This window comes from Hemibagrus wyckioides, linkage group LG10 (genome assembly GCF_019097595.1).
Source record: "Hemibagrus wyckioides isolate EC202008001 linkage group LG10, SWU_Hwy_1.0, whole genome shotgun sequence".
Classification (NCBI taxonomy): domain Eukaryota; kingdom Metazoa; phylum Chordata; class Actinopteri; order Siluriformes; family Bagridae; genus Hemibagrus; species Hemibagrus wyckioides.
Genome location: NC_080719.1, coordinates 15,758,740 through 15,780,864, shown reverse-complemented (window position 1 = coordinate 15,780,864; position 22,125 = coordinate 15,758,740). Strand labels below are relative to the sequence as shown.

The 22,125-nt window shown below is 40.1% G+C and overlaps 2 long non-coding RNA genes across 5 annotated transcripts in view; one reads left to right on the top strand and one right to left on the bottom strand.

Annotated features, from left to right (window-relative positions):
* The window catches only part of LOC131360072 (uncharacterized), a 39,250-nt gene that overhangs the window by 7,225 nt on the left and 9,900 nt on the right, over positions 1–22,125 (top strand). For 3 of the 4 annotated variants that reach the window (XR_009205842.1, XR_009205843.1, XR_009205841.1), the window contains exon 4: positions 1,223–1,310. This is a non-coding gene — a long non-coding RNA (uncharacterized LOC131360072). Of the gene's footprint in view, positions 1–1,222; positions 1,311–3,717; positions 3,799–22,125 lie in introns of those variants that run through there. The other variant, XR_009205844.1, reaches the window with a different exon arrangement.
* On the bottom strand, positions 14,753–21,793 carry LOC131360073 (uncharacterized). Its single transcript, XR_009205845.1, has 4 exons — positions 21,679–21,793; positions 17,114–17,187; positions 15,276–16,303; positions 14,753–15,001 (listed from the first exon to the last, which is right to left on the bottom strand). It is a non-coding gene; the product is annotated as an uncharacterized LOC131360073 (long non-coding RNA).

The window sequence follows — 22,125 nt, the reverse complement described above, 5'->3', positions numbered from 1 at the left end:
TAAAACATTTTAGAAATTCTATTACATTCTTATTTCTTTAATTTGTCTACATTTTTGTTTTCTTAGCTTGTTGTCTTTTTCCTCTGTAAACTACTTTGTTTACATTAAAATGCAGCAAAATGTATTATATAAATAAGGGTATTATTATTATTATTATTATTATTATTATTATTATTATTATTATTATTATTATTATTATTATTATTATTATTATTATTATTTTGTTGTTGTGTTTTTTTTCCAAAACACCTCTAACACAAACAAACACACTCGTAAAAATAAAACATGCAATAAAATGAAATTTTTGCTTTTATAAAGTCAGGATGCCCTTACACTTATGTCACCCCTGATCCTGATCAGCTTGAACTAAACCTCTCTATGTCACACTTCCTTGAAGCCCCCCTTGACAGCTGTGTCAACAAGCACAAGGGTCTTGGCCTTAAACAAACCTTCAGGACAGCCATTGTACATGCGCGCCCTAATATACTGCCATAATGTTTGCACAGACTCTACTCTAATGACAGCTGCTAAATCTGAAACCCACACACTTCATGAACAAGGAGCCTCGCAGGCACACTCTTCAATTTGTCGTCATGTTTCTTAACTGGCTCTGTCGTGTTTAATATATGTGGAACACTTTATTGGTTTTAATGAGCCTGGGGTCAAAGTCATTTCTTGGCTTCGGCTGAACCATACTTGTTGAACTTTTGTGCCTCATGTAAATTAGATTTCCATTAAAGAGTTAAGATAGAGCGCACCATAGGTTAAACGAAAGGATTCTTTGATTTTCTCTTGCGAGATGTGCATCAGGTGTGGAAAAAGAGCCACCAGCGAACAGTAAGTAAGAACTAAAGGCTACTTTAGTATACTATACTACTACTACTTTAGTATGTATACTATACTGATATAGTCTATTTAAATATATATATATATATATATATATATATATATACATATATATAATAGAATAGTAAATAGTACTAAACAGTAATATAAATATGAATAGTACTAGAAATATAATTCTTCTTACCTATATATATATTTCTTTTTCTGATTGTCTGTAATCACATTTCCACTCGCAACATTAAGATTTTATTGTTAAAGTAAACTCTGTATATTTATTTAACAGCCAGAGCTTTAGTTGTTGTAGCTGCTGGCTGTTATTTGTCTTTTGCTTGTACGGTTCCCTGTCTCTGGTTTCTACTTTTGTCTGTTTTTGCAGCAGCACTGTTGTTTGGTGTCATAACAAACTGGCCTGCCCTCCATTCAAGTCCCGTTCAGCCATGCTCGTTCACACACATCGACTGAAGGTGACTGACTGTTTCTCTGTTAGGTGTTTTCCTTTCCTTTCCTCTGAATTTAATCAGGCTAACAGAGGTGTCAAGGAAGAAGCCCGAGAATGCAAAGGACCCCTATTTTAAAGGGCTTGTGTTACAGGCATGTGAGGACTGATTGTGGCATGGTCATGCTGGCAATGGAAGGGCAGAAAAAAGGGAGGGGTTGAAGATACGGGTGTTTATATGTGTGTGCAAATGATGAGGGTGTTCAGGCTGAAGCTGGAGCTGGTTCAGGGAACCAGAAAACCTTTTAAAAAGCTGGCCACGTTTACACCAGTTAAAGAGCCAAGACATTACCTAATCAAATGTGGGAGTTTTCTAATCTACGTATAAAACACACACACACACATGGAGGGTATTAGAAAGTACTTTGGCTTTGAGAACAAAATACCAACCACAGTCAAACCCATAAGAGTCTGCACTAAGGGTTGCACAACTATTACTTTTTTTGTTCCCAGTGAAACAGTAATTTAAAAATATATATATATATATATATATATATATTAAGTAGCCATCTTTTCCATAGCTAAAGCAAAAACTGATATCAATATTTCAGCTATTATTATTATTATTATTATTGTTGCAGTTAAATGCTGATGAACAATAACAAAGATTAAACTCCACTTCAATTAACAGGCAACATAATTACATTTACAGCTTTAATACATTTAAGGCTAAGTATGTAGCTATGAAAATAAATCCAACAGTGTAATAAATTTGTAGAATTATAAATTCCTCTTTATAGCTCAATGACAGGCCTTGGATGAAGGATCCAATGAATACCACCAACTCCTGCCTCAGAAGCATCGTGAAAACATGTCTAGATCAGCCTCATTGAGCTGGCATTCAGTGCTGATCTGACTCTAAACTAGTGAGATTGAAAGTGACTTGCAACCTGTAGGTACAAAAGCACACTTTCACATAGTGCTAGTCACAACAGAAATCACTATGCCACAGTACAAGAATTTAATCGAGTATTTATTTAGTTTTAAAGCACAACAAAATAACTGGAGGAATTCCTTCAGGAAAGGGCAGCAGTGGGGTTAAAAGTCTTGCGCACTTGTGATACGGACATGTTATAAGAAGTGGAAACGAATACAGATGCAGTTGGGCGAAATTTATTTTGCAGGCAGGTAAACAAGTCCTTAAAACATTGGGTAAGATAAAAAAACAGGTGTAGAACAAACTGGGATAAAGCAAACCTAAGAAACTAGAAAACATCAGCATAACAAACACATGATAATAAGGTTTGGTACCTGTCAGAGGCTGAACACAAAATGAGTGTTTACTTTGTGAGTGACTCCTTTTTATCTGTGTGTAAGTAAGTTGCCTTTATTTGTCACATATACATTACTGCAGAGTGAAATATTTTCTTTGCATATACCATCCTTGGAGGGTTGGGGTCAGAGCGCAGGGTCAGCCATGATGCAGGGCTTGAGGAACAGGGGGGTTTGGGGCCTTGCCCAAGGGCCCAATGGTGGCAGTTTGGCAATGTTTGGGCTTGAACCACTTGAGCTACCACCGGTGTGTGTGTGTGTGTGTGTGATTAGAAACAGGTGGGAGTGTTCAAAATCTGGGGATTGCAAATGTGTTAACATTGGTGAATTCTGGTGTTTTCTGTGAGACTGATGTTGTGTCCCAAACGATGTACTGTGTACTATGTACTATATACTCTAGCAGCTAGTGTAAATTAGAGTACTGTCTCTAATGTTTTTTTTTACTAAGTATAAGCCGTTTCCAAGTCTAAGGCAAATTATGTCAAACACACATAATGTGATGCCGCTTGCTTTATCGGAATACAGTGATTTTGTTTTAGAAATGTTGAAAAATAAATCACACACTGTAAACTAATTTGAAACATATTTGTAAGATGCCACTGGAGTGTCGTCGGCCATCTTGAAATTTTTGTCAGTTCCTGGAAACCCTGCCCCCTTCTTCTACGCAAGCAAACCTGTGACCGTTGAGTTCATGATGTTTTAACATTCCATACTTCATATTTTTTTGGTTGGATAAGTGGATACTTGAAGCGCATGTCTTTTGGTTGGAATTTTCATTATTCACACTATTTATACTACACAATGGTGTAGAATAGGGCATAAGTATGAGATCTGGGACACACCTTGAGTTCACAGATGATGTTGTATATTAACATATACAACATGTTATATATTAACATTTCATATCAGTTCAATTAAATTTTATTTGTATAGAACTTTTAACAATAGACATTGTTTCTTCAAAACGTTTCATTTTACCAAAAAAAAGTCTAGTTTTAAACAGTATTTAACAATCATTTCCAAGCCAGTTTTATATTTAAGTAATCATTCAATAATCTTTTTTAATTGTCCATGTAAACAAATTCTTTCAGTTTTTGTCATAGCCCTGAAATGACGCCATCTCCAACCTTTTCACGTCACTGTGGGGTTTTTTTAGGCAAGCAACATTTTGGAACTGAACCAGCATCTATTCTCTTGTGAAATAAAATAGGTTTGAGATTAACTCTGGATGTCTTTCTTATCCTAATACACTGGTGTAATTCTCCATGTCCACTGCTCAAGTCAGATTAATAGAAGTTCACAGTGCATCTGATCTTCACATTTGGATATCCGTTGGAGTCGGATATTCATTTCACGGTTCAGGGTGCCCTCGCCTTGTTTTAATTTCTTCTGTGTAAATCTCTATAGGCATAGACTACTTTAAACATGGACCTCCTATCATTGTTGGCTGAACTAAATGCCTCCCCATCTGTCTTTTATAACAAACAGACTCAACATTATATTGAGGCTGTAGTTCAGAGAAGGGGCTAAAAATCACAAAACTAACTCCAGAGCTGAAATTGGGCTCACTGTGCTATTGCAGGCACACACAAACACACACAGCCAACTCTTCAAGCATGGCCCCAGGCTGTTTGAGCCATGGCGGTGACTAACATCTTTGGCGAGGAAGCGGCTGACGCCTCAGAGCTGCTTTCTTCACTGCCAGGCACTATGAGCTGGGAAAAAGGCCAGTGGCGATACAGGAGGGAGCTACAGGCAATTCGAGGCCTGGCACATCCCAAAAAGTGTGTGTGTGTGTGTGTGTGTGCGTGCGTGTGTGTGGAATGCTATGAGAAGGACAGCATGCACAGAACAAACTGATAAGCAGTGCACCGTGGGCGTAAATAGCTGTAATGGGCGTGCCAAAGGACATGGATGACGTTTTGCCTATGTAAGCCATTTAAAAAGGGCCGCTGTAAGGCCCTAGGTCAGACAGAGTAAAGGTAAATGCTAAATCTCTCCCTCCCTCCCTCTCTCTCTCTCTCTCTCTCTTTCTCTGTAGTTTCCTGACCTGCTTCTATATTTAGTATGCCCTAGAACAAAGTAGTCAGATGTGGCTGGATGTTACTTCCTGTTAGACTTTAACCTTTTATGTGTGCATGTATCTGTGTGTGTGTGTGTGTGTGTGTGTGTGGCTGTGAGTGACTTGTCCTCTGATACATCAGCTCACAGGCGCTGAAAAAGGCCAACTGAATAAACCCGCAGGACAAAAAACCTGATTATGCAGTGACAGGTACCGTCCCAAGGATGGTCCGCTAAAGCTAGCCTTTTGTGTTCTGTGCAGAATGAAAGAAATAGTGCTGACCACACACCACAGGCATTAACACACAACGCACAAGCATTGGGGTTTGACCTTCACGTGGATTCCTGCTGCTCTGCTGCTCTGCTGAAGGCGCTCCTTTGGCTTTTAAACGAACAGCCGTGTGTTAGCATGTTTCTCAGAAAGCTGCTTTTGTATGGGATGGTGGGTTGAGACAAAAAACAAAGCCCCCTTAATGCCTTTATAACCCTATGACACATGTTTAAAAATCAGCTGCTCTTCCAACAATTCTGCATGGTTTTTGTTTTCAGAAACTAAGCAAAAAGGAAGAGAGGACAGTATTGTGTGGGGGTTTTTTTTAGATAAAGATGTCATAAAGGAAAAAATTGCACTATTCATTTACATATTAGCATAAAAATCAAAGCAAATTTACAGTGTTAAGAAAGAAAGAAAGAAAGAAAGAAAGAAAGAAAGAAAGAAAGAAAGAAAGAAAGAAAGAAAGAATATATAAACACTTCTAGACAGCTGATGTTACCAAGAAACTGCAGAGAGCTTTCCAGAAAAAGTTTACAACTCTGACTGTTTCAAAGGTCTGACACAGGAGACTCCTTTAGTTTTTATTTTAGAAACAATAACAAATTGGAATGAGCACAACAACAAAAACAACAATATAAATCAACAACTTCTGACGAATCAGAATCAAGAATTCTGATATTGCATTCATTTTATCCCACATAACAGAGAACTTGTTTTTTATTGTAGCTCTGGTTTACACACTTTACCATATTTAAGTCTTGTGCAAATTTACCTTTACAAGTGTCCTGTGACCACAACTATTTTCAGCCACTCTGTGACCATGCCACCACCCTCTTCCCACCATGCACTGGGGCAACATAAATGGAGCACTGCTTTGTTTTCTAAACAAACGCCACAGGCTGATTAGCTGGTGCTGGCCAGGCCTCGCTCTGTATACGTGTCCTGACCGTTGGAGCAGTTGAAAAGGGATGTTGGTGTGAAACATAAACAGACACGGTCTCGGGGGAGGAGTGCGGTGAATTCTGAGGTGACACAAATGTAAACACTGCGACAAAATGGTGGGGAAATGAGAGACCTCCAAACTTTTTCTCAGTTTAGTTCTGCCACAGTGTTCAGTTTTTCCCCATGCAACTGATTAAAAACAGTACGCTGAAGTGTGTACACATGCTAATAGCCGGCTAGATCCTGATAGTCATGGTCAGTTAAGTGTACAATACACCTCAGATGGTCCGTGGATGGAGTGTCTGAGACTGACTCTAATTTAAGCCTGACCAACTGTGTCTCTGTCCTTTTTCGTTATTGTTAGCACATATAATTGTGAAGACACTGAGCTGGACAAAGCCTGTGTACACAAAACAAGAACATAGCACTATATCGGGACATCTCACTCTGTTCTCCAAAAAAGATTCAAATGACTCAAATCGCCAGGACATGAGTGCGAGGAGACGTGATAATATTAGTGTGTGACTCAGACATCGACACCGTCTCCTAACAGGAACAAAAAGTAGCAAGAATACCAGGTTCTCTGAGGCGAGGGTATCGCCACTGCACAGTATTTCGAATAGATTGGATTACTTCGTGTGATTGTGGGCTTCATTGTACAGCGAAAGGATTGCGAATGAAATCCCCTCTCAGCCACCAGCGCTTATCCCTGCCTCTGTGTCGTTCCATTCAGCCACCAGGCCTCCGTCCCACATGCATGTAATCTCAGTGACAAGACAGGGAGAAGGAAAATTGAATATGTGTGAAAGGGAACATTCAGGAAGCGAGTACAGGACGCAAGCCGTGGGTTTGGTAAGTAAGGGCTGAGTAACGACAGTGGATTAGTGAGGTCTTGTAGTGTGGAATCCTGTATGTCTTCTCAGTAAGCTCATCTCAGAGGTTATTAGAAGTTGTAAAAAATGAGCTCAGCATGTTGAATTATTCATGTCAGCACCTTAATTATTGATGGAATAAAAGAAGAAAGAATGAAAGAATCTATTGTGTAATTTTTGCCTACCAAAAAAAGATTTAAAAAGTCTTAATGCAGGGTCAGGCCAGGTTGTCCCTGAACAGCTGAAGAGGAAATTTAACATAATGACGTTAGTCATTATCACCTGGGGACATCAGCAGGACACCATGGAGCCATGGAAAAATGCTGAGAGGCGTCCATTTTGTTCACCTGCTTTGTGTTTCGATACGGTCAGTACCTCAGTGGGGTGGGTGAAGAGGGATATAAAGCTTTTACCCAACCTCTTATTGTTTTTCCCTTGTCTTACCCCCTCCTTTGCTTAGCTTAGAGGGTCGTGTGTGTGTGTGTGTGTGTGTGCGCGCGTGTGCCTGGACCCAGACACTTGAAATGATTTAGTGTGGGTGGAAAGGAATGCGTGCCCAGATGAAAAAAAGAAAAGAAAGTGAAAGGAAAGCGGACTGGCGAGAGGGGGTGGAGAACCAGCAAGATAGCCACAGATAGATGGAGAAAGGGCAAGTGAGTGGGGGGTGGGGGGAATGGTGGGTGTGGTGACGAGAAGGAGCACACGCCACCTGGGATGGAGAGACTCTTCACGCTAAGGAACATGGGAAGAAAAGGGCATAAATAGAGAGAGCGGGGAGGTGGGCACCGAGAGAAAGAGAGATGGGAGATGGGTTGTGATGGATGGGGGTGGGAGAGAACAGCACGCACTGTGGGGGTCTAGAAATAAAGAGAGAAAGAGCATGAAAAGCTCACAACCCACTCTCCTACCTTCTGCTCTCCAACGAGCAGATTTCCAATGGCTTTTGCAGGTCTTGCTTAGGGGAACATCTAGTCCAATCAGAATGCAGCCTACACAACAATCTTTGAGACTTACGAGAGAGAGAGAGAGAGAGAGAGAGACAGAGACAGAGAGAGACACGACTCCTTCGGGTCCTAATGATGCACAAGCAGAAGCTTAAGGTTAGCATATGCCACATTAAATCCAACATCCCTCCCTCCACCCATCTCTAAGCACAGGCTTCAATTTCATTTCCTATCACCCCCTCCATCTCTATGTCTCTCTCTTTATCTTTCCCTATTTACTTTTCTCTCCTTACTGTTCTCCTCCTCTCCCTATTTATCTTTGTTTTCAGCCCCCATTTATTGACACCGACCTCTTCTTCTTCCTCCTCTTCTTCTTCTTCTTCTTTTTCTGTCTCTGCATCTCATTGCCTGTTCCCCCAAAGCCTCCCATCCTCCCTCCCTCTTTTGTCAACTCCCTCCTCAATACACACACACACACACACACACACACACACACACACACACACACTGAAGGCAGCAGGCCTGTGTGTCCACATTCAGTTGGAGTGGCTGCAGCATCGGGGCTGCCAGAGAATTCCACCCGAATACCAATGAGCTCCCAGCTTTTCTGAGGGAGTGCGACCACTGAGTGGGTGGACAAGCATGCGCACACACACACACACACACACACACACTCACGCACACACACACGTCACAAATGCTCCTAGTACACAAAGACATTCCTATGAAGGCTATGAATGGACAAAATAACCAAATGTACCTGTAAAAGTGAGCTTTATTTTGATACATCGATTTTGGATAAATCGATCCATCCATCTATTGACTGTGTAACTCGAGTCGTTCTGACTTTGTCGCCTTTAGTTCATCATCGACTGTTCACTATTGACCAGATGATCAGCTCGGAAAGACCGCATGCACAGTGTAAGTCCTGTTTGAAAATAAATACATGACCTACAGAGTGGGACAGTAAAATTATACCCATTTTATTAAAACAGACTTCCTGCTAAAGAGGTGATAGAAACTGATTACATATAGTACACCTGAATTTTAAAAGACAGCATTTTAAATGGCAAATTATCACAAATGTCAGAGTCAGATAAAATATATTAATATTTGGCTCAAATTTGCAACACAGCACTAAACTTACATATTTCTCCTGGAACCTTTGAGCTACTAGCTAGCTAACTAAAGCTAGTAATGCGCTAGTTTATCAGTTAATCTAATATGGTTATATATGAGCCTAAATCAGGATGGTTAATGTGTATTAATCTCCATCCCACCCATGTTTACTTCAGAGACATTTGAGCTGGTCTGTAAGCAGTTAGCTAGCTGGCCACCTAACTTAGCTAAACTTAAATCATGGTGCTTATGGTATATTTTGACAAATATAAAATTTGCTGCTAATGTAAGAGTGTATAATTAAGTTCTAAGAAATCACATTTATGTCTATTAGTCACAAATATGAGCTAATTCATTAGCCGTTAATTATCCAGCTAGCGATTTAAGATAGCTGGAGAACATGTTGCATATTTTGTTAGTGCATCAGGAACATTTTAGCCATGATAACCGTGTGCTAATCTGACAAGCTAGCTAACTAATGCTAGTAATGAACATCATCATGGTTATTATACTGTATGTTTTGACAAGATTGGCTATTATATAAATCTGTGAGAATATCAGAGTCCAAATCAAGACACCGACCTACTTGGGTTTTACATTTGATAATTCTGAGCTAGCTAGTTTTGGTAATGTAAAGAGGACATTTTGGGGGGAGTAAAAATTTATTAAACCATTTCTTATTCTATACTGTTTTAATGACCTAAAAGTAGCTGATATTAAGGGAAAGTCAAAGTCTAAGGTGCTAAAATAATGACAAAAACTGACAAGAAAACCCAGTGAATGCATTCTTTAAAAGGTTGCAGGACAGACTAATCTGCATTAGTGTTGTAACTGTGTGTTCTGGAGTGGCCCAACGATCAATCCATTGATTGTCACCTTGGTTTCCACAGCAACAGGAGAAACGTTTTAAGGAGGATTATCTTTCTTTAGTAGGGAGAAATAGGAAAGGCAAACACCATCACCCCTGCAACTGTTGCTGAACAGAGTTAAGGCACATGAAGCCTTAGACTGTGACTATGTGTGTTGTCTTTATGTCCGGTTCTCAGACCATCACAGTCTAGTGCTCCCTGGCAGTGTGACAAGATAAATGGCATAGAAGTAAAGTAGGCATCTGAGTTGGCAGAGCCATTATCCTGAACACGAGGAGCAGCTGGTCGTGAATACGTCAGCAAGGGATGTCTGGCACGTTGGAAACAGGCTGACGGGCAACACAGGTTCAGCTGCACATCTGCTAATGACCCAGTGGCATGTAGGCTGAGCTGAACCTAACTATCATGAAGCTTTTCATTCCTTCAGTTTCGTTTGAAATCTCAAATACCCATGAGATAATCTTGAAGACATTGTGAGTTTCACCTGAGATACTTTATCAGTTCTGGATCTTTAGACGTCAACTCAGTCTGACTAGCTGTTTCCTGACAGCATTTAAGTATAACACTGGACAAGCTTTCGGGCTAAATTTTTTTATACAGTTGCAACAATTATACTGGTGTATCGCTAATTTGGTTGGGTGCGATCCGATCTTTTCCTTTTAACACACAGTTGCTATTTTTGTTGACAGAAATAAACGCACCTGCAGTCATGTGGGTGGAGCAGTGTAACATGGAGACTGACATTCAAAATCTGCTGATGCACTGGGCTTTTCAACCCACTGTTAACCCACGTTGGCCCAGACCTGACCCTCCTCTTAGCACAGATACAAGAACAACAACATATTTTTCTGGTAAAGAAATACACTATTTGTGTCATTCAATTTCAGTACAGTTCAGTAAGATACTGACCAATGACTAACTAAATCCAACAGATTAAATTGTTTAAAAGATCAAAACAAATATCTCACTTGTGGTGATTAAATGTGAATCAGACAGTTGGTTGGTGCAGGATATAGACTGCTGGAATATGCACATAACAGCATATAATTAATACAATCGAAAGCTATTAAATAACATTCCCATTACTGAGGGTTGCACATGAGGCTTCTGCGTACCACCAGAATATCAGCATGTCAATCACAGACTTGGACATTATAAATGAGACATGATTTGATTAGATACCATCTATACACACCTCTTGACAATGTCTTCATTCAAACCCTATAGCCCTTTTACTATTATGGTGCATCTTGCAAGGTTACTTCCTGTAAAAAATACCATATATTGATGTAATTATGCTTTCATTTTTCACTTGAGTTATGGTATAACAAAAAAGAGCCACTGGATGTGGGGCTTCATGCAGTAGGGTATGGTACAATATTTGTGTGGTTAAAGCCCGCAAATGAACCCCATCTTTCGTTCTATTCCCTCTGTCCTGCTCTCTCACTACCTCTCTAGCCCTTCTCTCCCCCTCTCTCCCCACCTTGGCAGCATGAAAACAAACTCATTTCCATACAAATGGAGTGTGGGCCTGCAGCCAGTGGAATTGCAGATATTTTATCTCTCGACTGGAGAGCCCAGCTATCACTCGCTAGTCGTTAGCCCCAGCCTTTGTCTCTAACCGCTATCTCTCTTTCTCTCTCTGTCCTACTCTTTCTCTGTCGTTCTGCGGTGCAGATACCTGACTGCAGCCCGTCATGTAGGACTGGCAGCTGTACGGCTCAGTTCAAGCTCCTTGGCAGAGCAAAAACAGCAGCTGGCTCCCCAAATTCGAGCTGCTATGTCTGGCATTGGCTAATGTGGAGATGTGGGCACTCAAGCTCTCTCCTCTGCCCCCCCCCACCTCTCTCTCTCTCTCTTTCTCTGTCTTTCTCTAGCCACCCACTCTCTGTTTTTTTCTGCCCAAGCACCTGACAACCTCTTTTTTTGAAATCCTTATTTCATCCCCCACAAACAAAGCCCAGATTGTTGCTATGTTCTCTCCTCCAGCGCTGGACATGCATGATGCATAACAGGGAAAGTATAAGGGCCGCAGATGGCCAGTGTGTAATATACTTAGTTATAGTTCCCGCTATCATGGAAGCTCAGATTACATGATCTAATTCTCTGTCGCTCTTTGTTCCTCTCTGTCCCTTTTACAGAAACACTGTCCCTATTGAGAGAGAGAGAGAGAGAGAGAGCAGTTAGAGAGAAATACTGGGGTAGAAAGAGAGGACTGGGCTGTTTGGCGTCTGATTGGGGAAGCGTTATTTTTCCACCAGGAGCGTGCAATAAAAATTGAATGAGGGGGATAAATAATTCAGCCTTGGTTTCCAGTGAGAAAACGGCTTTTCTCAGGCGAAAGTGCAGAAATCGATGCTCACTTGCTCCTTGTGCATGGTTCAGCAGAAAGAAAGAGTGTGTATGAATGTGTGTGTTTCGAGAAGATGGTTGTGTGTGTGTGTGTGTGTGTGTTTGGGTGATAGCTAGCTTGGTACTGGCAGAATTTTAATAGGGTACTAAGATATGCCATCCACAGACAACTAAAAGTAAACCAGGAGAATAAGAGTCTGACTAGAAATTCAATGAACAATTACTGGAACAAGGACATGAATAAATATGTGGTGACAACTCAACATGATGAGCGTACAGGAATGTACAAGCATGTGGATATTGTTTTTTTTTTTAAATACAGAAGAGAAGAATTCAGAAAATGAGAAGTTCAAAGAAAAAAGAAATGAGCATATGAAGGGGTAAAGGAAAGGGTTCTTATGCATAGTCAAGTGCAAACTTTGCATACCCTTAGTGCAGAATGAAAGTGATACAGAAATGTAATCTAAATGTACAAGCAGCATGTTATCCAGACTGTTAGTTCTCACAGATTTTCCTTTTTCCTTTATTATAAGAAGTAGCAAAATTGCCCAGTGGTGCAGTGGTTGCATCTCTGTTATTAAAGGGGAATATTTTCTAATATTCTCTATGTCCATCCTTTGTCTTTATGATTTCCTGCAACCTGTATTCTTTCTTAATTCATAGATATACAATCTGTATTCTTTCTTAATTCTGACTCCCTTTAACCCAACCCCCCCCAACTCCCTAATTCTTCCTGATATCGCTTTAAGAACTTTGCCAGCTCAGAAATGTTAACTTATTCAGTATCAGATTTCATTTAGAACATTTCTCAATTCTATTATTTCTATGTACATTGTAAAATATTTATTTCATTTATATTCTAGATACAGACAGGTAACCTGTTAACCACTTGTCTCCATAAAGGGAACTGTTGCTATAAATAAATACGGGTGTGGTAACACGATGACCCCGCCCCATCCAAAGGCCACAAAGGCTTAGTGAATGGTTTAATGAGAATGAAAATGATGTAAATCATATGCTCTGACCTTCACAGTCACCAGAGCTGAACTCAACTGAACTTCTATGGGAGATTTTGGAGTGACGTGTTGAACAGCTCTCTTCACCACCAGCACAAAAACAACACCATATAAGAATGTATCTTTCGGAAAAACAGTGTATATCCCTCCAGTACAGTTCCAGAGACATGGAGAAACAATGGCTCACCACCTTACTAATACACCTTGTGTTGGTTTTCTGCATATGATGTATGTGAGTGGAATTTTGCAATGGAAAGTGGGAGTGTACTAACAAAAGGTCTTTTTGAAAACCAAAATATGGCTAGTTTACTCTCTCTTTGTTAAGATCAAGAAGGCAAATCCAAAATTCCGATGATGACTTGCATTTATTCTATCCGACATCTTTCTGTACTTTTTGTTTGTAAATGTGCTAAAAGTATTAATAACACTCCTAATATAGTATTTGAGTAATACATGAGAAACATGAGAGGGAGTGTATAGAAGTGTGTGTGTTTTTAAGTGTGCTATGAGGGTGGCTTTCTGCTTTAATGGCCACTGAAACAGAAAGATAAAAGCAAAGGGAGAGATACAGCTATAATAAATATAGCTGTCTGAGTAACCTAAAACAAGGTAATGTGAGGTTAATGAAGCACTTCACCATCCTACTGGCAGAAGTAAACAGTCCCGTCTGTTTGTTTGCCTTTTCTGCACTCCTGGGACAGAGAGGCAGAACAGGACAGAGGCGTGTGAAAGGGGAAGAAAAAAAGAGAGTAAACAATTGGATGATGCTCCAGTCCCACTCTGACACCCACATGCACTGCTGAGCCATCACTTCATCCACAGAGGAGAGACTGTTGTATTTCCTATTGTTTGCCGGTTCTTTCTTTAGCTCTTGCTCTACCACTCTTGATTTTAAGAGTCATGGTTTGCCAGTGTTTCACATTTTGGCTAAGGATGGAGTGTTACCCCATTTTGGTGCACAATTTTACCTCATCAGTTTGTTCAGTGATGAAAACTCTGCTATGGAACTATACATTAACAATTAACTACACAAGTGATGAATGTATGAGAAAAGTAATTCATACAATTCTTTACTTCCCTGGTGTACAGTTCTGCTTGGTCTAAGCAGCTACCCAAACACAGCTGAACTTGTCAAGCTGGTAGACCAAGCTGGTAAATCATTTTTCTTATTAGTTGACCAAACTGATTAATAAAAGTTTAAGATTTTAATTGTCTTCATAAATACTTTCCCTACAATGTAGCATTAGTAGTTGTGATTCAGAAAATGTTTAGTTATAAACAGCTGGAAATGACGGTCTATCTGCTTTCTTATGAAAGGCTTGAATTTTAGAGGTAAATATGACATTTTGCATGAAAATGATTTAAGATTTCCAAAATGTCTTTAGGAATACACTGAAGTGTGAAGTCACACTGTGTCCTAAAGCACATCAGAAGTCCCTCATATTCTCACTGATTTTAGTCACTGATGGTAAATTGGTGCTTCTTTCACCAACAAACAAATGAACATGGGAAAACAGCTAACATCTTTCTCTCTTTCAAATGCATGATAGCATGGCAGCAGCTGTGGCAATGCAAGCTAGTTTGAATGCCAATAACGTGCGGTCACAATTAAAGATTACAGCTCTGGAGAGTGGATGCAGGTCAGTTTATTAGAAACAGATCACAATATTAGGAACAGGTCCAGCGCACTCTCCAAAAGCAAACACTATACAAGAACAGGCATGGGTTGCTCAATTCACAAACAGGACAATACGTGCTCAGCAACGATACGTGCTCAGCAGAGAACTGAGCATATACTTCACAAACTGAAACAGAGTTAAACAAAACATGGTGAACACAATGAAAAGCTTGGTGACTGGGAGCTAGAGAGTGCAGGTGGATGCTGGGAAGATGGGTCCATGGTGGTCGAGTTTGTAGGCTGCGATGAACTGTGTGAAACTGTCCACAGACGTGACATTAGTTATCAGTTAGGAATCTTGAAACAGTTTCATGTTGAAACAGTTAAACAGTTTGATGCTAAAAAAATCACTATGTGTAGATTATATTAGATTTGAGAAATTTAGTGATGTAGCACGTATAAATAATACATAGTTTAAGAGTATTAAATAAAAATAGATTTGAAAAATGCACTTAAGTATGCTAACAGAATAATTATACTCTTTTATGTCTCATTTCTTAATGTATGTATTTACAGAAAAGATTTGAGATTTACCTCTATAAGTCGGTAGTTACACTGGGTTGTACACGTTGGAATTGCATTAATGTCCATTTTTCCCAAATTATCCTTTCAAATCATCTCTTGTCACACTGTTGTTATTATTCCTGTATATACAGCACAGTGGCAATAACGTAGTAGTTGTCTGCTTGGCATACACACAGCCTGAGCATATTCAGGAATGAGTAAGTCCTCTGTGCAACCTGTATGTCTGGATGAATCATAGAGTCAGGTTAGTTTGGCAGAATATCACTGCAGCTTTTTCTTCAGCCTCTTGAAAGTTGCAGAATTTCTCTGCCTCTGATCTCACTGGGAGACTTGATTACTCAAACCTAACAGAGTGGGCTAACTTGTCATCCAGGCGGCTGCTGAGGACCCTCGCCACTGCTCACTCCCACAGACTCTTAATTAATTCAGTTACCAGAGTTGCCGGTAACTACCCCCACTTCAAGGTTGACAGAATTCGCTGGGGGCACAGACTTCCAGCCTGAGACAGCCTGCTGCAGTTGGAAATGAGGCTCTGCTAATTTCAACTCACGTCAGATTACTTGCTTTCTCTCAGCTTTCACTAGCCAAACATCAAATCCAGGGCAGCACCATGATCAGAGAGTGATCTGTTTTTAAGTTAGCGTTTACTTGATGTTCATTTAACAAGAAAGACAGAATTAACAAAATTTCAAGCTTGCATATGTCACAATCCCACAACAAAGTATACGTTTTTGTTTTTTTTTTATCTCCTATAGATTTATCATCAGAAACCATAAAGGTTGGAGATTAAAAAAACGGAGGCCATGAAGAGATGGCACTTATTTTTTTCCATAAACTCAGAGGTGTTAACATGAGCTCCCACTGAGGACTGTTTAGTGCCAACGTGTTACAGCATGCAGCAGAACCAGATTACAGGAAGGGGAACTGTAAGCCAGCAACAGAGAGCAGAGCTAAACTCACATTACGCTGTTTTTCACATGACTCACGACAACATCTTGCTCCTCTAGACCCCAGGGATCTGTGACGTATAGCCAGTTCTACAACAAAAGATTATTATTATTATTATTATTATTATTATTATTATTATTATTAAATTAAAAACATTAGAAGATGGAAATTAGTAGTAGTCATTATTATTATTATTATTATTATTATTATTATTATTGCTGCATATATAATAGGTCTAATTTTGGCTCCTTAGCTCCATTATTAGCAACACCTGTACACATGTCATTACTCAATCAGCCAATCAGGTGACAGTAGCACAATGAATAAAATCACGATGATACATGTCAAGAGCTTCAGGTAATGTTCAGGTAAAAAAAAATATGTATGAAGAATGAGGGATCCTGGCTGCAAACCATTACGAGCCCCAATTTATACTCGATTTTCGATGTCGTGGATAATCTTCCACCTCACACCACTGGATTCTGGGCTTTTTACAGCACTTACTGCAAGAGCTGTCATGACCAGTTCCTCTTTCTCTAAAACAGCTCCACCTCAGATACACAGAACAGCCTGTCAGTGACAGACTATTTCAATTATAACAATGTTATTTAAAATATTGCTGTAATGAATTTGCTGTATGAAATTAATGTGTTTATGTTGCCAGATATTTTTTTATCAGTTATAACAGAGGACCTGACATTTGATTAAAAAAAAACAAAAAAAACAACAATAAATAAATAAATAAACAAACAAAAAAACACCTGATGCGTATTTTTTATTATCTGATTTATGCTAAAGCTCATTCAGTGGAAAATGGAAAAGGATACCTTCATCATAAAACCAACAGGAATTAAAAAAAAAAAAAAAAAAGTGAGACAAAGATGAAAGAAAAAGGCTACCATGTATCTGGGTCACGAAAGGCCTTCGCGGTGTCTGCACATGCTCCTCAGTGCCAACTTGGGTGAGTCTTGGCCTAGAAATAGACAGCAGACAAAAATAGCAATAGGTGTGCTTACATCTGTCCTCTGACACCTGTCTACCTAACTGCTTTATTACAGGGTTACAGAGTTCCCCTGCTGCCACTTATCTCATTCTGTCAGAGCAACATAGGATAAACAGCTATTTTCACCTGCTTCAGGAAGACAGCCAAACCCTGTATTAGCACCAATCTGTTGCAAGTTAACACATGCTAACTGCTTAGCAAAACTGCATGTGCAAAACAGACTCGACAGTGTTACCGCTGATCTCCATTCATTTTTTCATTTATTTATTGTCACCAACAAGGTACACATCTCAGCTACATTTCTGGATGCTCATCAGTCCTGACCTCATCCACTGACGTTCTGCTCATAGCTTACAGAGCATCTGAAATCCCCAGTGTGCATATCATACATTCATTACATTACTTGTTAGTTTTCTTCTGGGTGGGTCCTTGTTTGTCTGTGTTTGATTTATATGTTACATACTATGCTTCAGTCTAGCTTTGTTGGCAGATTAACGAAACAAGCCACCATACATCACCAGACGAACCACCAAGCTCTCCAAGCTTTACTTTTCTTCAGAATATCTTTATACACATGTCATGAGAGGTCATAGATGACGGGATAAAAGGAAAACTTAAAAATGATAGGTTTTGATGTTTTGTGAGAACGAATTGCAAATAAAAACTAAAGCTGTGAGTGGAGAACTGAAGAAACATTGGACCACATGCATCACAGGATCAGTCATACAGAATTTACAGAGAATTGAGGAAAAAACACTTTCAATTAATTGAAGTTTGTCATGATGGTGAAATTGTGATTGTGCAACAAAGAGAGAGGGGGAGAGTGGGGGGGGGTATTTTATTTGAATAGTGGTGAATAACAACAGTTGGCCTTTTGCAATATCAGTCAAAAGCCCACTAACTATAAAAGAAGGTGATTTTAGCCCATGTCTCGAGAAAAAAAGTTTTGAGATTCGCTTGAGAAAGGTAGTCTGGCTAGTTGCGAGACTATATCACTGCTTCACTGAAACTCACACACTGGCGTAAACTTGCCAATCCACATTGTTGTATATGTGTGAATACACATCCATATTCAACAATCCCCTATGCCAGAGGTTTGCGTACATGCTGACAGACGTTTGAAGTACCTCCTAGTAGGACAAAGACAAAAACGTGAAGAAAGTGAAAACACTTGACACTAAACATGACATCTCATCTATGTTTTAGCCTGGGGGCAAGTTTTAAATGTGTCTTTAAAAAATGTATCTTTAAAAAAATGAACAAAACTTCACTGTCTAGCTGCACAATAACATTTTGACGTCAGCCATCTTGAAATACCAAATCACTGCCATTTACTGATATATTTTGGTTATACACTATATTGCCAAAAGTATTCGCTCACCTGCCTTGACTCGCATATGAACTTAAGTGACATCCCATTCCTAATCCAAAGGGTTCAATATGATGTCGGTCCACCCTTTGCAGCTATAACAGCTTCAACTCTTCTGGGAAGGCTGTCCACAAGGTTTAGGAGTGTGTTTATGGGAATTTTTGACCATTCTTCCAGAAGCGCATTTGTGAGGTCACACACTGATGTTGGACGAGAAGGCCTGGCTCTCAGTATCCATTCTAATTCATCCCAAAGGTGTTCTATCGGGTTCAGGTCAGGACTCTGTGGAGGCCAGTCAAGTTCATCCACACCAGACTCTGTCATCCATGTCTTTATGGACCTTGCTTTGTGCACTGGTGCACAGTCATGTTGGAAGAGGAAGGGGCCAGCTCCAAACTGTTCCCACAAAGTTGGGAGCATGGAATTGTCCAAAATGTCTTGGTATGCTGAAGCATTCAGAGTTCCTTTCACTGGAACTAAGGGGCCAAGCCCAGCTCCTGAAAAACAACCCCACACCATAATCCCCCCTCCACCAAACTTTACACTTGGCACAATGCAGTCAGACAAGTACCGTTCTCCTGGCAACCACCAAACCCAGACTCGTCCATCAGATTGCCAGATGGAGAAGTGTGATTCGTCACTCCAGAGAACGCGTCTCCACTGCTCTAGAGTCCAGTGGCGGCGTGCTTTACACCACTGCATCCGACGCTTTGCATTGCACTTGGTGATGTATGGCTTGGATGCAGCTGCTCGGCCATGGAATCCCATTCCATGAAGCTCTCTGCGCACTGTTCTTGAGCTAATCTGAAGGCCACATGAAGTTTGGAGGTCTGTAGCGATTGACTCTGCAGAAAGTTGGCGACCTCTTCACACTATGCGCCTCAGCATCCGCTGACCCCGCTCCGTCAGTTTACGTGGCCTACCACTTCGTGGCTGAGTTGCTGTCGTTCCCAAACACTTCCACGTTCTTATAATACAGCTGACAGTTGACTGTGGAATATTTAGGAGCGAGGAAATTTCACGACTGGATTTGTTGCACAGGTGGCATCCTATCACAGTTCCACGCTGGAATTCACTGAGCTCCTGAGAGCGACCCATTCTTTCACAAATGTTTGTAAAAACAGTCTGCATGCCTAGGTGCTTGATTTTATACACCTGTGGCCATGGAAGTGATTGGAACACTTGATTCTGATTATTTGGATGGGTGAGCGAATACTTTTGGCAATATAGTGTATTTACTGATATTTCTCAAAACATTTACGTGATTTTGCCTTACAAAGGTGAATGTTCAACTTTTTATTTAAAACAAGACATATAAGACATTATATATCTTAAGGATTTTATTTGATGCAGGACTATTTGTTGCTCAAGTGCAAGTCTAAAAACTAACTAAGTAAAATCTCCAAAAGCGACATGGCTGATGGTGTCCATTTCTTGACAATTGTGGAAATTGTTTTTTTCTGATGAAACTTTCCTTCCTTCCTGCCACATTTCAGTAAGAGGTCATTTTTCTTTCAGGTCAGTCCAGGCTCTGCTTGCTAGTGTCATTCCCTGTTAGTCACATTAGCATTGCTTGGTCGATCCAGATGTGATAACATTGTTAACAATTTAATCCTAGCAGTTAATTTTATAAGAATCTGCTTATGAGAAGAATCTGTTTTTGTAGTGAATTTCATCTTAATAATGTCACTGTGAAAGGAAAGTAACCTCTACCGAAAGCAAATCAGGTCATAAAGTTATAAATACCATGGCTAAAACATAAACGCTGGCATTGTGGTCGATTCGCTAAACATTTAATGACTCTGAAAGTTTCATATGTTGTAAACTGCACCACGTCATCAGCCGATGACTTTTTATGTGTTTTTTTTTCTCTTTATAACCAGGACACATTTGACTGATTAATATCAGCGACGTGATGTTATTGGCTACATGAAACAGAACACACAGTCATGATGAACATGAGGCAGTCAGAGATATCGTGAGGGTTTTGGATCTGAAGGTAATGAGTAACTGTAAGTACACCAGGAAGAGATAGAAAATATGTCAGCAAGTCATCATGATTCTCTTTCACCTGACTTATTTTGCTACCTAAAGATTTATCTAGGGATTACTAAGATTAGACTTTTGACATACCGTGACGGACTGGCTTTTGTATGTACGTGTGTATGTGTACGTGACATGTTGCTAATGTATTTGTGTGTATGTGAGTGGAAGAGCCATAGCCTTATCAGCATGTGCACATCTGCTGTGCTTTGTTTAGTTGTTATGTCAGACAGAAGTGCAGAGAGTTCTTGGCACAAAGGCCTATAATCAAAACCCACACCCTGAAACCCACACAGCACATGGTACCACCCACCCACACACTCCCGCCCACACACACACACACACACTAACAAAATCACTCTCACATATACTCAGCCACGTGCACATCCTGTCATCCCTAAACAGGACTGAACTGACCACAAACTGCCGCCCCCACGTTAATAAGTGTGCACGTAAATTTTCAGCAAAAAAGAAAACAACGCAGTGAGTTTTTGCTGAGACTGTGCACATTTGAATTTATACACATACACTGACAGTGAGGTCAGCGCTGGCAGCTTAGCTTTCATTTTCCCCTCTTCTTCTTTTTCGGAAAATAGCCACACCTCACCTCAAGTGGCAGCCATGCAGGAAGAAAGAGTTTTTTATTATATCGCTCCCTTCCTCCTCTCCTCTGATCAGACAGGGCTACAGATCAAGGTCTCTCCTCAGTGGTGACTAATGCTGTAGCAGTACACTTCCACAGTATGAGTCACACACACACACATACACACACACACACACACACACACACACTTGGAACCGCCACCGCCGTGGAGCCGTACTTGTGGGCCCTCTCACACACTCGACACTTACACTTTTGGAGGCTTACTCATTCTCACGTTTGCCAGGGTTCCTTTTTATGAGCTGCTGCTCGCCGGTCCTTCTGAGCTGCCTGTCATACTTATTTTAGGGAGTGAGCATACAGTTCTCTTTGGGTGAGGCAGGACATAAAGTGATCTTTCATAAACTGATTTTAAACACAGATTTAAAGCACAGATAAGTTCACTCACCGATTTTAACTTCGGAGGGAAATCTGGCTGCTTTTAAATCAAGCTCTGTTCAACCTTTGCTGTCACAGTCACCAGTAAATGATGATTGCCATAGCTCCTGGACATAAGGTCATCAAGAACTAATCAAATGTTTCTCAGATGTTTAAACGAATATCTGTTTACTGCATCTGAAGGGTGTGTGACATTATGACACACAAGAATTCCAGTGTTTCACTGTACTGTGAACCTGTTGACCTAAAACTCATCTATAATAAGGGCAGTTGTTGAATTCCATCGAAAAAACGTTTACAATAAAAATAATAGATATTTCAGAAAAATGTCAAATTAAAAATGTACGTAATTAATACTAATATGACTAAACCTTTGCATTTGTTAGTTTGTAAAATTGTTTGAATGAACTGTATTAATCCACAGGAAGAAAACACTTTGGCTATGCTGTTATAGGAA